An 18,854-nucleotide genomic window follows, 5' to 3' on the forward strand; every position below is an offset into this window, starting at 1 on the left:
GACATGCATGTAATATGTGAACTATGATGAAATGACGAAATGTGAACCAGACTGTCATGCCCGAAATAAACAATTCATTCATTCATTCATTTTTGTTGATTTATTCACATATTTACAAACCCGAAATGCTGAAAATAAAAGGTTTTCTTGTCTTGATGGAATAGGTGGAATTTTGCCCCACCTGGTAACAGTGTTTTTTTTAATTAATTCCATTTTTGGAATCAGGCTAATATTTTCTTTGAGGCCAAAGCCTCTCTGAATGAATGTGTGTGCGCTCAGCTTCAATACAAACTACGTCTTCCTCTGCGGTTGTTCTTTCAACCTTGCCTTTTGTCTGACTGCAAAAGATACCTCCTCAAGCTCCAGACTAATCATTTGATATAAAAGTTTCTTTAGTCAGAAGGGAATTTTGAGGATCATCCGGTATTGAACCTGGAAACGATCGCAACTGAAGCGAGAATCATCCTGGAGGGGCTAGGAAAGGTTCGCCATCATTAACAGCAGCTTGGCCACTGTCCTCCTGTCTCCCACCTCCTCCTGAGTCCACAAAGCTGCAGAGGACAGACCTGGCCCTCCTCAACAGGCTGTAATGCTCCTGACTTGCAGACAGCTCCATATAACATGGAGTATTTCACGTACATGTGGTCATAATGGCATCCAATAATGATATCATGAACTGAATCTCCAAATGTCTTAGATTACGGTCAAACATTCCTTCTTACTCTCTTTGCAATAGATTCGACATTTCAGTTGTGAGTCAAACATCTTCCAGCTTAAGTCAATCATTTTTAATCATATTTACTCAAAGTTGATTAGGTCTCTGCAAACAAAGCCTCCATTAATATCTTCAGTTGAGGTGACTATCTTGTTGTCATTTTGTCCACACTTCCAGCTCTTCTGCAAAAATAGAAAAAGGCTATTCTAGACAATGGAAACACTTTGTGATCACACTGAAGATCTATTAGGGAGTTCTAGGACACTAGGTGAAGGGGAATAGAAGGTCCTGGTATCTTCACTGCTGCTGAAGGCCAGTAGACTGATGACTCCTAAGAAGAGTCAACAAAGATGGAATCACTGATCATAAACAAACAGCTGTGAGGCAGAAAGTGAGAATAAAGCTGAGCAGCTCTGAGGATCAGTGCTCAAGTCCTCCTCTCCACTGCAGAGACCATGACACCCAAGTCCCTCCTGATCGCTGGTGAGTTCACTCTTCTTCTTCTTCTTCTTCTTCTTCTCCAGCAGAAACTAGATGTAGAAGTGCTGTGTTTCTCAAATATATATATGACCCTTGGGTTGAGAAACAGAAAAAGTACTTGATCCTTCTCCACAATGTCATGATTCACATCCATGTCTGACTTTTCCAAATCAAATGTTGCAGCCTAAGTGCAGTCAGTTGACATCACATGTGTGTTTTTCAGCTCTGGCAGTTGGATTTCTGTTGCTTCATGGAACTGGTGAGAAGAATCCTCATGTTTCCACTCACATGAAAAGTGCTTCCCACAGTCGTGTTGGGAAACACTGACACCTTCTACTCACTAACATCAACCTCTGCTTGTGTGTTCAGGAGCTGCACCAGGGATGACCAACATGACACCTAAAAAGTGAGGAACAAGTTCTTGGATTCAGAGGTGAGTGAATGTTTTGACGTGGTATTGATCCGGCTCCTCTGCTCGCACCTTCTAGAATGACAGATGCAGAATTGGCTGAGATGGACAAGCAGGTGAGCACCAGGTCACCAAGCTCCTGTCATCTTTGTGTCTCACTGCTCTCACCTTTATTGTTTTTATTGTTTCCACACAGTTGGAGGCGGTGACTGTAGAGGACCTCCAGAAATATCTCAAGAAACAGCGGAGCGCGAGCATCGACTGGTTGGAGGACAACAGGGACAACTTGAAGCTGAAGATTGATGAATTTGTGGACAAGGCACTCGCAGAGCTGGCCAAAGAGCCCACTGCTGAGGAAATAGCTGCTATTGAGAAGGAAGTGAGTTCCTCACCTCTTCAGAGTCCACACACAAGTCTCTAGAGTAACATTCACTCACTTTACTGCTTTTGTTTTGGTAGCTGTCGAACTTCAGTGTGGAAGCTGTAAAGGAGAATATGTCCAAGACCAAGCTGGCCATGAACAAGATTAAGAGGTGAGAAGACAACAATGTTCTGTGGTAAACAAGATAATAGATAAAAATGAAAACTTCATATTTAATCTTCTCTTAACTGTGCTTTGTTTTAGTGTGATGGAGGAAGTAGCTGCCATTTTCCCTGCCATGTCAGCACCTAAATAGAAAGTGGATCTGGCCAACTCTACAAATGTGTATTTTAACCTTCTTGACATCTTCACTAATAAACACATTCATAAACATCTCTCTGACTCCTGTGTTAATCATCTGAGTCTTTTCGGTAAACACTCAAGTCATCATTTATTGTACATCTTCACCTTCATGGGGATTGGGGTGATCATCCTGGGTCTTGGGATCTTCGAGCTACTTCAGAGCTCTAGGAAGTCTGTGATCAACAAGACTGTGCGGAGTGATCCACGTGTGCGCTCTGAGAAATCCGGACTTCACGCATCCGTGACGCGACGACGTGGCCAAAATTCTTGTGGACTTGGAAAAGGTCAACAACGAGAACGAGTGAGCGCAAAAGACACATCAAAAAGTTACTCTCTACCATCCAACGTATACTAATGGACTGACCAATCATCTGCCTGGCCAAGAAATGATTATACCAGTGTTTTCCTAACAAATAAAGAAATAACTATTTTTTTTTTCCCTTAACAATTACAATATGATTATACCCATGTTTTTTTGTTTTTTTTACAAATTAAGAAATGATTATATCTGTGTTTTTTTCTCTTTACAAAGTAAGAAATGATTATAACTGTGTTGTTTTCTTAACCAATCAAGAAAGGATTATAACTGGGTTTTTCTTTCCTTTACAAATTATGATAAAAAATATACTTGTGTTTTCTGACAAATAAAGAAATGATTATTTCTTTGTTTTTCTTTCCTTTATAAATTATGATAAAGCTATACCTGAGTTTTCTTACAAATCAAGAAATGACTTTATCTGTGTTTTCGAACTTAAGATATGATTATATCTGTAATTCTTTACCATTTACTATGTGATTATACTTATGTTTTTTATTTTTCAAGTTAATGGGGGCGGGACTAGATAAGCTTCAATCTTCTCCTGCTGTTTTCCCTTCGGAACATGCATGTAATATGTGAACTATGATGAAATGACGAAATGTGAACCAGACTGTCATGCCCGAAATAAACAATTCATTCATTCATTCATTCATTTTTGTTGATTTATTCACATATTTACAAACCCGAAATGCTGAAAATAAAGGTTTTCTTGTCTTGATGGAATAGGTGGAATTTTGCCCCACCTGGTAACAGTGTTTTTTTTAATTAATTCCATTTTTTGAATCAGGCTAATATTTTCTTTGAGGCCAAAGCCTCTCTGAATGAATGTGTGTGCGCTCAGCTTCAATACAAACTACGTCTTCCTCTGCGGTTGTTCTTTCAACCTTGCCTTTTGTCTGACTGCAAAAGATACCTCCTCAAGCTCCAGACTAATCATTTGATATAAAAGTTTCTTTAGTCAGAAGTGAATTTTGGGGATCATCCGGTATTGAACCTGGAAACGATCGCAACTGAAGCGAGAATCATCCTGGAGGGGCTAGGAAAGGTTCGCCATCATTAACAGCAGCTTGGCCACTGTCCTCCTGTCTCCCACCTCCTCCTGAGTCCACAAAGCTGCAGAGGACAGACCTGGCCCTCCTCAACAGGCTGTAATGCTCCTGACTTGCAGACAGCTCCATATAACATGGAGTATTTCACGTACATGTGGTCATAATGGCATCCAATAATGATATCATGAACTGAATCTCCAAATGTCTTAGATTACGGTCAAACATTCCTTCTTACTCTCTTTGCAATAGATTCCACATTTCAGTTGTAAGTCAAACAGCTTCAAGCTTAAGTCAATAATTTTTGGTCAAATGTACTCAAAGTTGATTAGGTCTCTGCAAACAAAGCCTCCATTAATATCTTCAGTTGAGGTGACTATCTTGTTGTCATTTTGTCCACACTTCAAGCTCTTCTGCAAAAATTGAAAAAGGCTATTCAAGACGATGGAAACACTTTGTGATCACACTGAAGATCTATTAGGGAGTTCTAGGACACTAGTTGAAGCGGCAAAGAAGGTCCTGGTATCACACAGAAGCTGAAGGCCAGTAGCCTGAGCACTCTTAAGAAGAGTCAACAAAGATGGACTCACTGATCATAAACATACAGCTGCGAGGCAGAAAGTGAGAATAAAGCTGAGCAGCTCTGAGGATCAGTGCTCAAGTCCTCCTCTCCACTGCAGAGACCATGACACCCAAGTCACTCCTGATCACTGGTGAGTTCACTCTTCTTCTTCTTCTTCTTCTTCTTCTTCTTCTTCTTCTTCTCCAGCAGAAACTAGATGTAGAAGTGCTGTCTTCCTCAAATATATATATGACCCTCGGGTTGAGAAACAGAAAAAGTACTTGATCCTTCTCCACAATGTCATGATTCACATCCATGTCTGACTTTTCCAAATCAAATGTTGCAGCCTAAGTGCAGTCAGTTGACATCACATGTGTGTTTTTCAGCTCTGGCAGTTGGATTTCTGTTGCTTCATGGAACTGGTGAGAAGAATCCTCATGTTTCCACTCACATGAAAAGTGCTTCCCACAGTCGTGTTGGGAAACACTGACACCTTCTACTCACTAACATCAACCTCTGCTTTTGTGTTCAGGAGCTGCACCAGGGATGACCAACATGACACCTAAAAAGTGAGGAACAAGTTCTTGGATTCAGAGGTGAGTGAATGTTTTGACGTGGTATTGATCCGGCTCCTCTGCTCGCACCTTCTAGAATGACAGATGCAGAATTGGCTGAGATGGACAAGCAGGTGAGCACCAGGTCACCAAGCTCCTGTCATCTTTGTGTCTCACTGCTCTCACCTTTATTGTTTTTATTGTTTCCACACAGTTGGAGGCGGTGACTGTAGAGGACCTCCAGAAATATCTCAAGAAACAGCGGAGCGCGAGCATCGACTGGTTGGAGGACAACAGGGACAACTTGAAGCTGAAGATTGATGAATTTGTGGACAAGGCACTCGCAGAGCTGGCCAAAGAGCCCACTGCTGAGGAAATAGCTGCTATTGAGAAGGAAGTGAGTTCCTCACCTCTTCAGAGTCCACACACAAGTCTCTAGAGTAACATTCACTCACTTTACTGCTTTTGTTTTGGTAGCTGTCGAACTTCAGTGTGGAAGCTGTAAAGGAGAATATGTCCAAGACCAAGCTGGCCATGAACAAGATTAAGAGGTGAGAAGACAACAATGTTCTGTGGTAAACAAGATAATAGATAAAAATGAAAACTTCATATTTAATCTTCTCTTAACTGTGCTTTGTTTTAGTGTGATGGAGGAAGTAGCTGCCATTTTCCCTGCCATGTCAGCACCTAAATAGAAAGTGGATCTGGCCAACTCTACAAATGTGTATTTTAACCTTCTTGACATCTTCACTAATAAACACATTCATAAACATCTCTCTGACTCCTGTGTTAATCATCTGAGTCTTTTCGGTAAACACTCAAGTCATCATTTATTGTACATCTTCACCTTCATGGGGATTGGGGTGATCATCCTGGGTCTTGGGATCTTCGAGCTACTTCAGAGCTCTAGGAAGTCTGTGATCAACAAGACTGTGCGGAGTGATCCACGTGTGCGCTCTGAGAAATCCGGACTTCACGCATCCGTGACGCGACGACGTGGCCAAAATTCTTGTGGACTTGGGAAAGGTCAACAACGAGAACGAGTGAGCGCAAAAGACACATCAAAAAGTTACTCTCTACCATCCAACGTATACTAATGGACTGACCAATCATCTGCCTGGCCAAGAAATGATTATACCAGTGTTTTCCTAACAAATAAAGAAATAACTATTTTTTTTTTCCCTTAACAATTACAATATGATTATACCCATGTTTTTTGTTTTTTTTACAAATTAAGAAATGATTATATCTGTGTTTTTTTCTCTTTACAAAGTAAGAAATGATTATAACTGTGTTGTTTTCTTAACCAATCAAGAAAGGATTATAACTGGGTTTTTCTTTCCTTTACAAATTATGATAAAAAATATACCTGTGTTTTCTGACAAATAAAGAAATGATTATTTCTTTGTTTTTCTTTCCTTTATAAATTATGATAAAGCTATACCTGAGTTTTCTTACAAATCAAGAAATGACTTTATCTGTGTTTTCGAACTTAAGATATGATTATATCTGTAATTCTTTACCATTTACTATGTGATTATACTTATGTTTTTTATTTTTCAAGTTAATGGGGGCGGGACTAGATAAGCTTCAATCTTCTCCTGCTGTTTTCCCTTCGGGACATGCATGTAATATGTGAACTATGATGAAATGACGAAATGTGAACCAGACTGTCATGCCCGAAATAAACAATTCATTCATTCATTCATTCACTTTTGTTGATTTATTCACATATTTACAAACCCGAAATGCTGAAAATAAAAGGTTTTCTTGTCTTGATGGAATAGGTGGAATTTTGCCCCACCTGGTAACAGTGTTTTTTTTAATTAATTCCATTTTTTGAATCAGGCTAATATTTTCTTTGAGGCCAAAGCCTCTCTGAATGAATGTGTGTGCGCTCAGCTTCAATACAAACTACGTCTTCCTCTGCGGTTGTTCTTTCAACCTTGCCTTTTGTCTGACTGCAAAAGATACCTCCTCAAGCTCCAGACTAATCATTTGATATAAAAGTTTCTTTAGTCAGAAGTGAATTTTGGGGATCATCCGGTATTGAACCTGGAAACGATCGCAACTGAAGCGAGAATCATCCTGGAGGGGCTAGGAAAGGTTCGCCATCATTAACAGCAGCTTGGCCACTGTCCTCCTGTCTCCCACCTCCTCCTGAGTCCACAAAGCTGCAGAGGACAGACCTGGCCCTCCTCAACAGGCTGTAATGCTCCTGACTTGCAGACAGCTCCATATAACATGGAGTATTTCACGTACATGTGGTCATAATGGCATCCAATAATGATATCATGAACTGAATCTCCAAATGTCTCAGATTACGGTCAAACATTCCTTCTTACTCTCTTTGCAATAGATTCGACATTTCAGTTGTGAGTCAAACATCTTCCAGCTTAAGTCAATCATTTTTAATCATATTTACTCAAAGTTGATTAGGTCTCTGCAAACAAAGCCTCCATTAATATCTTCAGTTGAGGTGACTATCTTGTTGTCATTTTGTCCACACTTCCAGCTCTTCTGCAAAAATAGAAAAAGGCTATTCTAGACAATGGAAACACTTTGTGATCACACTGAAGATCTATTAGGGAGTTCTAGGACACTAGGTGAAGGGGAATAGAAGGTCCTGGTATCTTCACTGCTGCTGAAGGCCAGTAGACTGATGACTCCTAAGAAGAGTCAACAAAGATGGACTCACTGATCATAAACAAACAGCTGCGAGGCAGAAAGTGAGAATAAAGCTGAGCAGCTCTGAGGATCAGTGCTCAAGTCCTCCACTCCACTGCAGAGACCATGACACCCAGGTCACTCCTGATCACTGGTGAGTTCACTCTTCTTCTTCTTCTTCTTCTTCTTCTCCAGCAGAAACTAGATGTAGAAGTGCTGTGTTTCTCAAATATATATATGACCCTCGGGTTGAGAAACAGAAAAAGTACTTGATCCTTCTCCACAATGTCATGATTCACATCCATGTCTGACTTTTCCAAATCAAATGTTGCAGCCTAAGTGCAGTCAGTTGACATCACATGTGTGTTTTTCAGCTCTGGCAGTTGGATTTCTGTTGCTTCATGGAACTGGTGAGAAGAATCCTCATGTTTCCACTCACATGAAAAGTGCTTCCCACAGTCGTGTTGGGAAACACTGACACCTTCTACTCACTAACATCAACCTCTGCTTGTGTGTTCAGGAGCTGCACCAGGGATGACCAACATGACACCTAAAAAGTGAGGAACAAGTTCTTGGATTCAGAGGTGAGTGAATGTTTTGACGTGGTATTGATCCGGCTCCTCTGCTCGCACCTTCTAGAATGACAGATGCAGAATTGGCTGAGATGGACAAGCAGGTGAGCACCAGGTCACCAAGCTCCTGTCATCTTTGTGTCTCACTGCTCTCACCTTTATTGTTTTTATTGTTTCCACACAGTTGGAGGCGGTGACTGTAGAGGACCTCCAGAAATATCTCAAGAAACAGCGGAGCGCGAGCATCGACTGGTTGGAGGACAACAGGGACAACTTGAAGCTGAAGATTGATGAATTTGTGGACAAGGCACTCGCAGAGCTGGCCAAAGAGCCCACTGCTGAGGAAATAGCTGCTATAGAGAAGGAAGTGAGTTCCTCACCTCTTCAGAGTCCACACACAAGTCTCTAGAGTAACATTCACTCACTTTACTGCTTTTGTTTTGGTAGCTGTCGAACTTCAGTGTGGAAGCTGTAAAGGAGAATATGTCCAAGACCAAGCTGGCCATGAACAAGATTAAGAGGTGAGAAGACAACAATGTTCTGTGGTAAACAAGATAATAGATAAAAATGAAAACTTCATATTTAATCTTCTCTTAACTGTGCTTTGTTTTAGTGTGATGGAGGAAGTAGCTGCCATTTTCCCTGCCATGTCAGCACCTAAATAGAAAGTGGATCTGGCCAACTCTACAAATGTGTATTTTAACCTTCTTGACATCTTCACTAATAAACACATTCATAAACATCTCTCTGACTCCTGTGTTAATCATCTGAGTCTTTTCGGTAAACACTCAAGTCATCATTTATTGTACATCTTCACCTTCATGGGGATTGGGGTGATCATCCTGGGTCTTGGGATCTTCGAGCTACTTCAGAGCTCTAGGAAGTCTGTGATCAACAAGACTGTGCGGAGTGATCCACGTGTGCGCTCTGAGAAATCCGGACTTCACGCATCCGTGACGCGACGACGTGGCCAAAATTCTTGTGGACTTGGGAAAGGTCAACAACGAGAACGAGTGAGCGCAAAAGACACATCAAAAAGTTACTCTCTACCATCCAACGTATACTAATGGACTGACCAATCATCTGCCTGGCCAAGAAATGATTATACCAGTGTTTTCCTAACAAATAAAGAAATAACTATTTTTTTTTTCCCTTAACAATTACAATATGATTATACCCATGTTTTTTTTTTTTTTTACAAATTAAGAAATTATTATATCTGTGTTTTTTTCTCTTTACAAAGTAAGAAATGATTATAACTGTGTTGTTTTCTTAACCAATCAAGAAAGGATTATAACTGGGTTTTTCTTTCCTTTACAAATTATGATAAAAAATATACCTGTGTTTTCTGACAAATAAAGAAATGATTATTTCTTTGTTTTTCTTTCCTTTATAAATTATGATAAAGCTATACCTGTGTTTTCTTACAAATCAAGAAATGACTTTATCTGTGTTTTCGAACTTAAGATATGATTATATCTGTAATTCTTTACCATTTACTATGTGATTATACTTATGTTTTTTATTTTTCAAGTTAATGGGGGCGGGACTAGATAAGCTTCAATCTTCTCCTGCTGTTTTCCCTTCGGGACATGCATGTAATATGTGAACTATGATGAAATGACGAAATGTGAACCAGACTGTCATGCCCGAAATAAACAATTCATTCATTCATTCATTCATTTTTGTTGATTTATTCACATATTTACAAACCCGAAATGCTGAAAATAAAAGGTTTTCTTGTCTTGATGGAATAGGTGGAATTTTGCCCCACCTGGTAACAGTGTTTTTTTAAATTAATTCCATTTTTTGAATCAGGCTAATATTTTCTTTGAGGCCAAAGCCTCTCTGAATGAATGTGTGTGCGCTCAGCTTCAATACAAACTACGTCTTCCTCTGCGGTTGTTCTTTCAACCTTGCCTTTTGTCTGACTGCAAAAGATACCTCCTCAAGCTCCAGACTAATCATTTGATATAAAAGTTTCTTTAGTCAGAAGTGAATTTTGGGGATCATCCGGTATTGAACCTGGAAACGATCGCAACTGAAGCGAGAATCATCCTGGAGGGGCTAGGAAAGGTTCGCCATCATTAACAGCAGCTTGGCCACTGTCCTCCTGTCTCCCACCTCCTCCTGAGTCCACAAAGCTGCAGAGGACAGACCTGGCCCTCCTCAACAGGCTGTAATGCTCCTGACTTGCAGACAGCTCCATATAACATGGAGTATTTCACGTACATGTGGTCATAATGGCATCCAATAATGATATCATGAACTGAATCTCCAAATGTCTCAGATTACGGTCAAACATTCCTTCTTACTCTCTTTGCAATAGATTCGACATTTCAGTTGTGAGTCAAACATCTTCCAGCTAAAGTCACTCATTTTTAATCATATTTACTCAAAGTTGATTAGGTCTCTGCAAACAAAGCCTCCATTAATATCTTCAGTTGAGGTGACTATCTTGTTGTCATTTTGTCCACACTTCCAGCTCTTCTGCAAAAATAGAAAAAGGCTATTCTAGACAATGGAAACACTTTGTGATCACACTGAAGATCTATTAGGGAGTTCTAGGACACTAGGTGAAGGGGAATAGAAGGTCCTGGTATCTTCACTGCTGCTGAAGGCCAGTAGACTGATGACTCCTAAGAAGAGTCAACAAAGATGGACTCACTGATCATAAACAAACAGCTGCGAGGCAGAAAGTGAGAATAAAGCTGAGCAGCTCTGAGGATCAGTGCTCAAGTCCTCCACTCCACTGCAGAGACCATGACACCCAAGTCACTCCTGATCACTGGTGAGTTCACTCTTCTTCTTCTTCTTCTTCTTCTTCTCCAGCAGAAACTAGATGTAGAAGTGCTGTGTTTCTCAAATATATATATGACCCTCGGGTTGAGAAACAGAAAAAGTACTTGATCCTTCTCCACAATGTCATGATTCACATCCATGTCTGACTTTTCCAAATCAAATGTTGCAGCCTAAGTGCAGTCAGTTGACATCACATGTGTGTTTTTCAGCTCTGGCAGTTGGATTTCTGTTGCTTCATGGAACTGGTGAGAAGAATCCTCATGTTTCCACTCACATGAAAAGTGCTTCCCACAGTCGTGTTGGGAAACACTGACACCTTCTACTCACTAACATCAACCTCTGCTTTTGTGTTCAGGAGCTGCACCAGGGATGACCAACATGACACCTAAAAAGTGAGGAACAAGTTCTTGGATTCAGAGGTGAGTGAATGTTTTGACGTGGTATTGATCCGGCTCCTCTGCTCGTACCTTCTAGAATGACAGATGCAGAATTGGCTGAGATGGACAAGCAGGTGAGCACCAGGTCACCAAGCTCCTGTCATCTTTGTGTCTCACTGCTCTCACCTTTATTGTTTTTATTGTTTCCACACAGTTGGAGGCGGTGACTGTAGAGGACCTCCAGAAATATCTCAAGAAACAGCGGAGCGCGAGCATCGACTGGTTGGAGGACAACAGGGACAACTTGAAGCTGAAGATTGATGAATTTGTGGACAAGGCACTCGCAGAGCTGGCCAAAGAGCCCACTGCTGAGGAAATAGCTGCTATTGAGAAGGAAGTGAGTTCCTCACCTCTTCAGAGTCCACACACAAGTCTCTAGAGTAACATTCACTCACTTTACTGCTTTTGTTTTGGTAGCTGTCGAACTTCAGTGTGGAAGCTGTAAAGGAGAATATGTCCAAGACCAAGCTGGCCATGAACAAGATTAAGAGGTGAGAAGACAACAATGTTCTGTGGTAAACAAGATAATAGATAAAAATGAAAACTTCATATTTAATCTTCTCTTAACTGTGCTTTGTTTTAGTGTGATGGAGGAAGTAGCTGCCATTTTCCCTGCCATGTCAGCACCTAAATAGAAAGTGGATCTGGCCAACTCTACAAATGTGTATTTTAACCTTCTTGACATCTTCACTAATAAACACATTCATAAACATCTCTCTGACTCCTGTGTTAATCATCTGAGTCTTTTCGGTAAACACTCAAGTCATCATTTATTGTACATCTTCACCTTCATGGGGATTGGGGTGATCATCCTGGGTCTTGGGATCTTCGAGCTACTTCAGAGCTCCAGGAAGTCTGTGATCAACAAGACTGTGCGGAGTGATCCACGTGTGCGCTCTGAGAAATCCGGACTTCACGCATCCGTGACGCGACGACGTGGCCAAAATTCTTGTGGACTTGGGAAAGGTCAACAACGAGAACGAGTGAGCGCAAAAGACACATCAAAAAGTTACTCTCTACCATCCAACGTATACTAATGGACTGACCAATCATCTGCCTGGCCAAGAAATGATTATACCAGTGTTTTCCTAACAAATAAAGAAATAACTATTTTTTTTTTCCCTTAACAATTACAATATGATTATACCCATGTTTTTTTTTTTTTTTTACAAATTAAGAAATGATTATATCTGTGTTTTTTTCTCTTTACAAAGTAAGAAATGATTATAACTGTGTTGTTTTCTTAACCAATCAAGAAAGGATTATAACTGGGTTTTTCTTTCCTTTACAAATTATGATAAAAAATATACCTGTGTTTTCTGACAAATAAAGAAATGATTATTTCTTTGTTTTTCTTTCCTTTATAAATTATGATAAAGCTATACCTGTGTTTTCTTACAAATCAAGAAATGACTTTATCTGTGTTTTCGAACTTAAGATATGATTATATCTGTAATTCTTTACCATTTACTATGTGATTATACTTATGTTTTTTACTTTTCAAGTTAATGGGGGCGGGACTAGATAAGCTTCAATCTTCTCCTGCTGTTTTCCCTTCGGGACATGCATGTAATATGTGAACTATGATGAAATGACGAAATGTGAACCAGACTGTCATGCCCGAAATAAACAATTCATTCATTCATTCATTTTTGTTGATTTATTCACATATTTACAAACCCGAAATGCTGAAAATAAAAGGTTTTCTTGTCTTGATGGAATAGGTGGAATTTTGCCCCACCTGGTAACAGTGTTTTTTTTAATTAATTCCATTTTTTGAATCAGGCTAATATTTTCTTTGAGGCCAAAGCCTCTCTGAATGAATGTGTGTGCGCTCAGCTTCAATACAAACTACGTCTTCCTCTGCGGTTGTTCTTTCAACCTTGCCTTTTGTCTGACTGCAAAAGATACCTCCTCAAGCTCCAGACTAATCATTTGATATAAAAGTTTCTTTAGTCAGAAGGGAATTTTGAGGATCATCCGGTATTGAACCTGGAAACGATCGCAACTGAAGCGAGAATCATCCTGGAGGGGCTAGGAAAGGTTCGCCATCATTAACAGCAGCTTGGCCACTGTCCTCCTGTCTCCCACCTCCTCCTGAGTCCACAAAGCTGCAGAGGACAGACCTGGCCCTCCTCAACAGGCTGTAATGCTCCTGACTTGCAGACAGCTCCATATAACATGGAGTATTTCACGTACATGTGGTCATAATGGCATCCAATAATGATATCATGAACTGAATCTCCAAATGTCTTAGATTACGGTCAAACATTCCTTCTTACTCTCTTTGCAATAGATTCGACATTTCAGTTGTGAGTCAAACATCTTCCAGCTTAAGTCAATCATTTTTAATCATATTTACTCAAAGTTGATTAGGTCTCTGCAAACAAAGCCTCCATTAATATCTTCAGTTGAGGTGACTATCTTGTTGTCATTTTGTCCACACTTCCAGCTCTTCTGCAAAAATAGAAAAAGGCTATTCTAGACAATGGAAACACTTTGTGATCACACTGAAGATCTATTAGGGAGTTCTAGGACACTAGGTGAAGGGGAATAGAAGGTCCTGGTATCTTCACTGCTGCTGAAGGCCAGTAGACTGATGACTCCTAAGAAGAGTCAACAAAGATGGAATCACTGATCATAAACAAACAGCTGTGAGGCAGAAAGTGAGAATAAAGCTGAGCAGCTCTGAGGATCAGTGCTCAAGTCCTCCTCTCCACTGCAGAGACCATGACACCCAAGTCCCTCCTGATCGCTGGTGAGTTCACTCTTCTTCTTCTTCTTCTTCTTCTTCTCCAGCAGAAACTAGATGTAGAAGTGCTGTGTTTCTCAAATATATATATGACCCTCGGGTTGAGAAACAGAAAAAGTACTTGATCCTTCTCCACAATGTCATGATTCACATCCATGTCTGACTTTTCCAAATCAAATGTTGCAGCCTAAGTGCAGTCAGTTGACATCACATGTGTGTTTTTCAGCTCTGGCAGTTGGATTTCTGTTGCTTCATGGAACTGGTGAGAAGAATCCTCATGTTTCCACTCACATGAAAAGTGCTTCCCACAGTCGTGTTGGGAAACACTGACACCTTCTACTCACTAACATCAACCTCTGCTTGTGTGTTCAGGAGCTGCACCAGGGATGACCAACATGACACCTAAAAAGTGAGGAACAAGTTCTTGGATTCAGAGGTGAGTGAATGTTTTGACGTGGTATTGATCCGGCTCCTCTGCTCGCACCTTCTAGAATGACAGATGCAGAATTGGCTGAGATGGACAAGCAGGTGAGCACCAGGTCACCAAGCTCCTGTCATCTTTGTGTCTCACTGCTCTCACCTTTATTGTTTTTATTGTTTCCACACAGTTGGAGGCGGTGACTGTAGAGGACCTCCAGAAATATCTCAAGAAACAGCGGAGCGCGAGCATCGACTGGTTGGAGGACAACAGGGACAACTTGAAGCTGAAGATTGATGAATTTGTGGACAAGGCACTCGCAGAGCTGGCCAAAGAGCCCACTGCTGAGGAAATAGCTGCTATTGAGAAGGAAGTGAGTTCCTCACCTCTTCAGAGTCCACACACAAGTCTCTAGAGTAACATTCACTCACTTTACTGCTTTTGTTTTGGTAGCTGTCGAACTTCAGTGTGGAAGCTGTAAAGGAGAATATGTCCAAGACCAAGCTGGCCATGAACAAGATTAAGAGGTGAGAAGACAACAATGTTCTGTGGTAAACAAGATAATAGATAAAAATGAAAACTTCATATTTAATCTTCTCTTAACTGTGCTTTGTTTTAGTGTGATGGAGGAAGTAGCTGCCATTTTCCCTGCCATGTCAGCACCTAAATAGAAAGTGGATCTGGCCAACTCTACAAATGTGTATTTTAACCTTCTTGACATCTTCACTAATAAACACATTCATAAACATCTCTCTGACTCCTGTGTTAATCATCTGAGTCTTTTCGGTAAACACTCAAGTCATCATTTATTGTACATCTTCACCTTCATGGGGATTGGGGTGATCATCCTGGGTCTTGGGATCTTCGAGCTACTTCAGAGCTCTAGGAAGTCTGTGATCAACAAGACTGTGCGGAGTGATCCACGTGTGCGCTCTGAGAAATCCGGACTTCACGCATCCGTGACGCGACGACGTGGCCAAAATTCTTGTGGACTTGGAAAAGGTCAACAACGAGAACGAGTGAGCGCAAAAGACACATCAAAAAGTTACTCTCTACCATCCAACGTATACTAATGGACTGACCAATCATCTGCCTGGCCAAGAAATGATTATACCAGTGTTTTCCTAACAAATAAAGAAATAACTATTTTTTTTTTCCCTTAACAATTACAATATGAATATACCCATGTTTTTTTGTTTTTTTTACAAATTAAGAAATGATTATATCTGTGTTTTTTTCTCTTTACAAAGTAAGAAATGATTATAACTGTGTTGTTTTCTTAACCAATCAAGAAAGGATTATAACTGGGTTTTTCTTTCATTTACAAATTATGATAAAAAATATACCTGTGTTTTCTGACAAATAAAGAAATGATTATTTCTTTGTTTTTCTTTCCTTTATAAATTATGATAAAGCTATACCTGAGTTTTCTTACAAATCAAGAAATGACTTTATCTGTGTTTTCGAACTTAAGATATGATTATATCTGTAATTCTTTACCATTTACTATGTGATTATACTTATGTTTTTTATTTTTCAAGTTAATGGGGGCGGGACTAGATAAGCTTCAATCTTCTCCTGCTGTTTTCCCTTCGGAACATGCATGTAATATGTGAACTATGATGAAATGACGAAATGTGAACCAGACTGTCATGCCCGAAATAAACAATTCATTCATTCATTCATTCATTTTTGTTGATTTATTCACATATTTACAAACCCGAAATGCTGAAAATAAAGGTTTTCTTGTCTTGATGGAATAGGTGGAATTTTGCCCCACCTGGTAACAGTGTTTTTTTTAATTAATTCCATTTTTTGAATCAGGCTAATATTTTCTTTGAGGCCAAAGCCTCTCTGAATGAATGTGTGTGCGCTCAGCTTCAATACAAACTACGTCTTCCTCTGCGGTTGTTCTTTCAACCTTGCCTTTTGTCTGACTGCAAAAGATACCTCCTCAAGCTCCAGACTAATCATTTGATATAAAAGTTTCTTTAGTCAGAAGTGAATTTTGGGGATCATCCGGTATTGAACCTGGAAACGATCGCAACTGAAGCGAGAATCATCCTGGAGGGGCTAGGAAAGGTTCGCCATCATTAACAGCAGCTTGGCCACTGTCCTCCTGTCTCCCACCTCCTCCTGAGTCCACAAAGCTGCAGAGGACAGACCTGGCCCTCCTCAACAGGCTGTAATGCTCCTGACTTGCAGACAGCTCCATATAACATGGAGTATTTCACGTACATGTGGTCATAATGGCATCCAATAATGATATCATGAACTGAATCTCCAAATGTCTTAGATTACGGTCAAACATTCCTTCTTACTCTCTTTGCAATAGATTCCACATTTCAGTTGTAAGTCAAACAGCTTCAAGCTTAAGTCAATAATTTTTGGTCAAATGTACTCAAAGTTGATTAGGTCTCTGCAAACAAAGCCTCCATTAATATCTTCAGTTGAGGTGACTATCTTGTTGTCATTTTGTCCACACTTCAAGCTCTTCTGCAAAAATTGAAAAAGGCTATTCAAGACGATGGAAACACTTTGTGATCACACTGAAGATCTATTAGGGAGTTCTAGGACACTAGTTGAAGCGGCAAAGAAGGTCCTGGTATCACACAGAAGCTGAAGGCCAGTAGCCTGAGCACTCTTAAGAAGAGTCAACAAAGATGGACTCACTGATCATAAACAAACAGCTGCGAGGCAGAAAGTGAGAATAAAGCTGAGCAGCTCTGAGGATCAGTGCTCAAGTCCTCCTCTCCACTGCAGAGACCATGACACCCAAGTCACTCCTGATCACTGGTGAGTTCACTCTTCTTCTTCTTCTTCTTCTTCTTCTTCTTCTTCTTCTTCTTCTCCAGCAGAAACTAGATGTAGAAGTGCTGTCTTCCTCAAATATATATATAACCCTCGGGTTGAGAAACAGAAAAAGTACTTGATCCTTCTCCACAATGTCATGATTCACATCCATGTCTGACTTTTCCAAATCAAATGTTGCAGCCTAAGTGCAGTCAGTTGACATCACATGTGTGTTTTTCAGCTCTGGCAGTTGGATTTCTGTTGCTTCATGGAACTGGTGAGAAGAATCCTCATGTTTCCACTCACATGAAAAGTGCTTCCCACAGTCGTGTTGGGAAACACTGACACCTTCTACTCACTAACATCAACCTCTGCTTGTGTGTTCAGGAGCTGCACCAGGGATGACCAACATGACACCTAAAAAGTGAGGAACAAGTTCTTGGATTCAGAGGTGAGTGAATGTTTTGACGTGGTATTGATCCGGCTCCTCTGCTCGTACCTTCTAGAATGACAGATGCAGAATTGGCTGAGATGGACAAGCAGGTGAGCACCAGGTCACCAAGCTCCTGTCATCTTTGTGTCTCACTGCTCTCACCTTTATTGTTTTTATTGTTTCCACACAGTTGGAGGCGGTGACTGTAGAGGACCTCCAGAAATATCTCAAGAAACAGCGGAGCGCGAGCATCGACTGGTTGGAGGACAACAGGGACAACTTGAAGCTGAAGATTGATGAATTTGTGGACAAGGCACTCGCAGAGCTGGCCAAAGAGCCCACTGCTGAGGAAATAGCTGCTATTGAGAAGGAAGTGAGTTCCTCACCTCTTCAGAGTCCACACACAAGTCTCTAGAGTAACATTCACTCACTTTACTGCTTTTGTTTTGGTAGCTGTCGAACTTCAGTGTGGAAGCTGTAAAGGAGAATATGTCCAAGACCAAGCTGGCCATGAACAAGATTAAGAGGTGAGAAGACAACAATGTTCTGTGGTAAACAAGATAATAGATAAAAATGAAAACTTCATATTTAATCTTCTCTTAACTGTGCTTTGTTTTAGTGTGATGGAGGAAGTAGCTGCCATTTTCCCTGCCATGTCAGCACCTAAATAGAAAGTGGATCTGGCCAACTCTACAAATGTGTATTTTAACCTTCTTGACATCTTCACTAATAAACACATTCATAAACATCTCTCTGACTCCTGTGTTAATCATCTGAGTCTTTTCGGTAAACACTCAAGTCATCATTTATTGTACATCTTCACCTTCATGGGGATTGGGGTGATCATCCTGGGTCTTGGGATCTTCGAGCTACTTCAGAGCTCTAGGAAGTCTGTGATCAACAAGACTGTGCGGAGTGATCCACGTGTGCGCTCTGAGAAATCCGGACTTCACGCATCCGTGACGCGACGACGTGGCCAAAATTCTTGTGGACTTGGGAAAGGTCAACAACGAGAACGAGTGAGCGCAAAAGACACATCAAAAAGTTACTCTCTACCATCCAACGTATACTAATGGACTGACCAATCATCTGCCTGGCCAAGAAATGATTATACCAGTGTTTTCCTAACAAATAAAGAAATAACTATTTTTTTTTTCCCTTAACAATTACA

At 40.5% G+C, this 18,854-nt stretch overlaps 6 long non-coding RNA genes across 6 annotated transcripts; all 6 read left to right on the top strand.

Moving 5' to 3' along the window:
- Window positions 1–2,063: 2,063 nt before the first annotated feature.
- Window positions 2,064–2,360, top strand: LOC148063269 (uncharacterized). Its single transcript, XR_015713565.1, has 2 exons — window positions 2,064–2,137; window positions 2,230–2,360. It is a non-coding gene; the product is annotated as an uncharacterized LOC148063269 (long non-coding RNA).
- Window positions 2,361–5,286: 2,926 nt separating this feature from the next.
- Window positions 5,287–5,583, top strand: LOC148063270 (uncharacterized). Its single transcript, XR_015713564.1, has 2 exons — window positions 5,287–5,360; window positions 5,453–5,583. It is a non-coding gene; the product is annotated as an uncharacterized LOC148063270 (long non-coding RNA).
- Window positions 5,584–8,495: 2,912 nt separating this feature from the next.
- LOC148063271 (uncharacterized) lies at window positions 8,496–8,792 on the top strand. Its single transcript, XR_015713563.1, has 2 exons — window positions 8,496–8,569; window positions 8,662–8,792. It is a non-coding gene; the product is annotated as an uncharacterized LOC148063271 (long non-coding RNA).
- A 2,912-nt stretch (window positions 8,793–11,704) lies between these two features.
- On the top strand, window positions 11,705–12,001 carry LOC148063272 (uncharacterized). The gene is made up of 2 exons (XR_015713562.1): window positions 11,705–11,778; window positions 11,871–12,001. It is a non-coding gene; the product is annotated as an uncharacterized LOC148063272 (long non-coding RNA).
- A 2,909-nt stretch (window positions 12,002–14,910) lies between these two features.
- LOC148063273 (uncharacterized) lies at window positions 14,911–15,207 on the top strand. The gene is made up of 2 exons (XR_015713561.1): window positions 14,911–14,984; window positions 15,077–15,207. It is a non-coding gene; the product is annotated as an uncharacterized LOC148063273 (long non-coding RNA).
- A 2,929-nt stretch (window positions 15,208–18,136) lies between these two features.
- Window positions 18,137–18,433, top strand: LOC148063274 (uncharacterized). The gene is made up of 2 exons (XR_015713560.1): window positions 18,137–18,210; window positions 18,303–18,433. It is a non-coding gene; the product is annotated as an uncharacterized LOC148063274 (long non-coding RNA).
- The last annotated feature ends 421 nt before the right edge of the window (window positions 18,434–18,854 follow it).

Source organism: Callionymus lyra, chromosome 16, assembly GCF_982586985.1.
Source record: "Callionymus lyra chromosome 16, fCalLyr1.hap1.1, whole genome shotgun sequence".
Classification (NCBI taxonomy): Eukaryota; Metazoa; Chordata; class Actinopteri; order Syngnathiformes; family Callionymidae; genus Callionymus; species Callionymus lyra.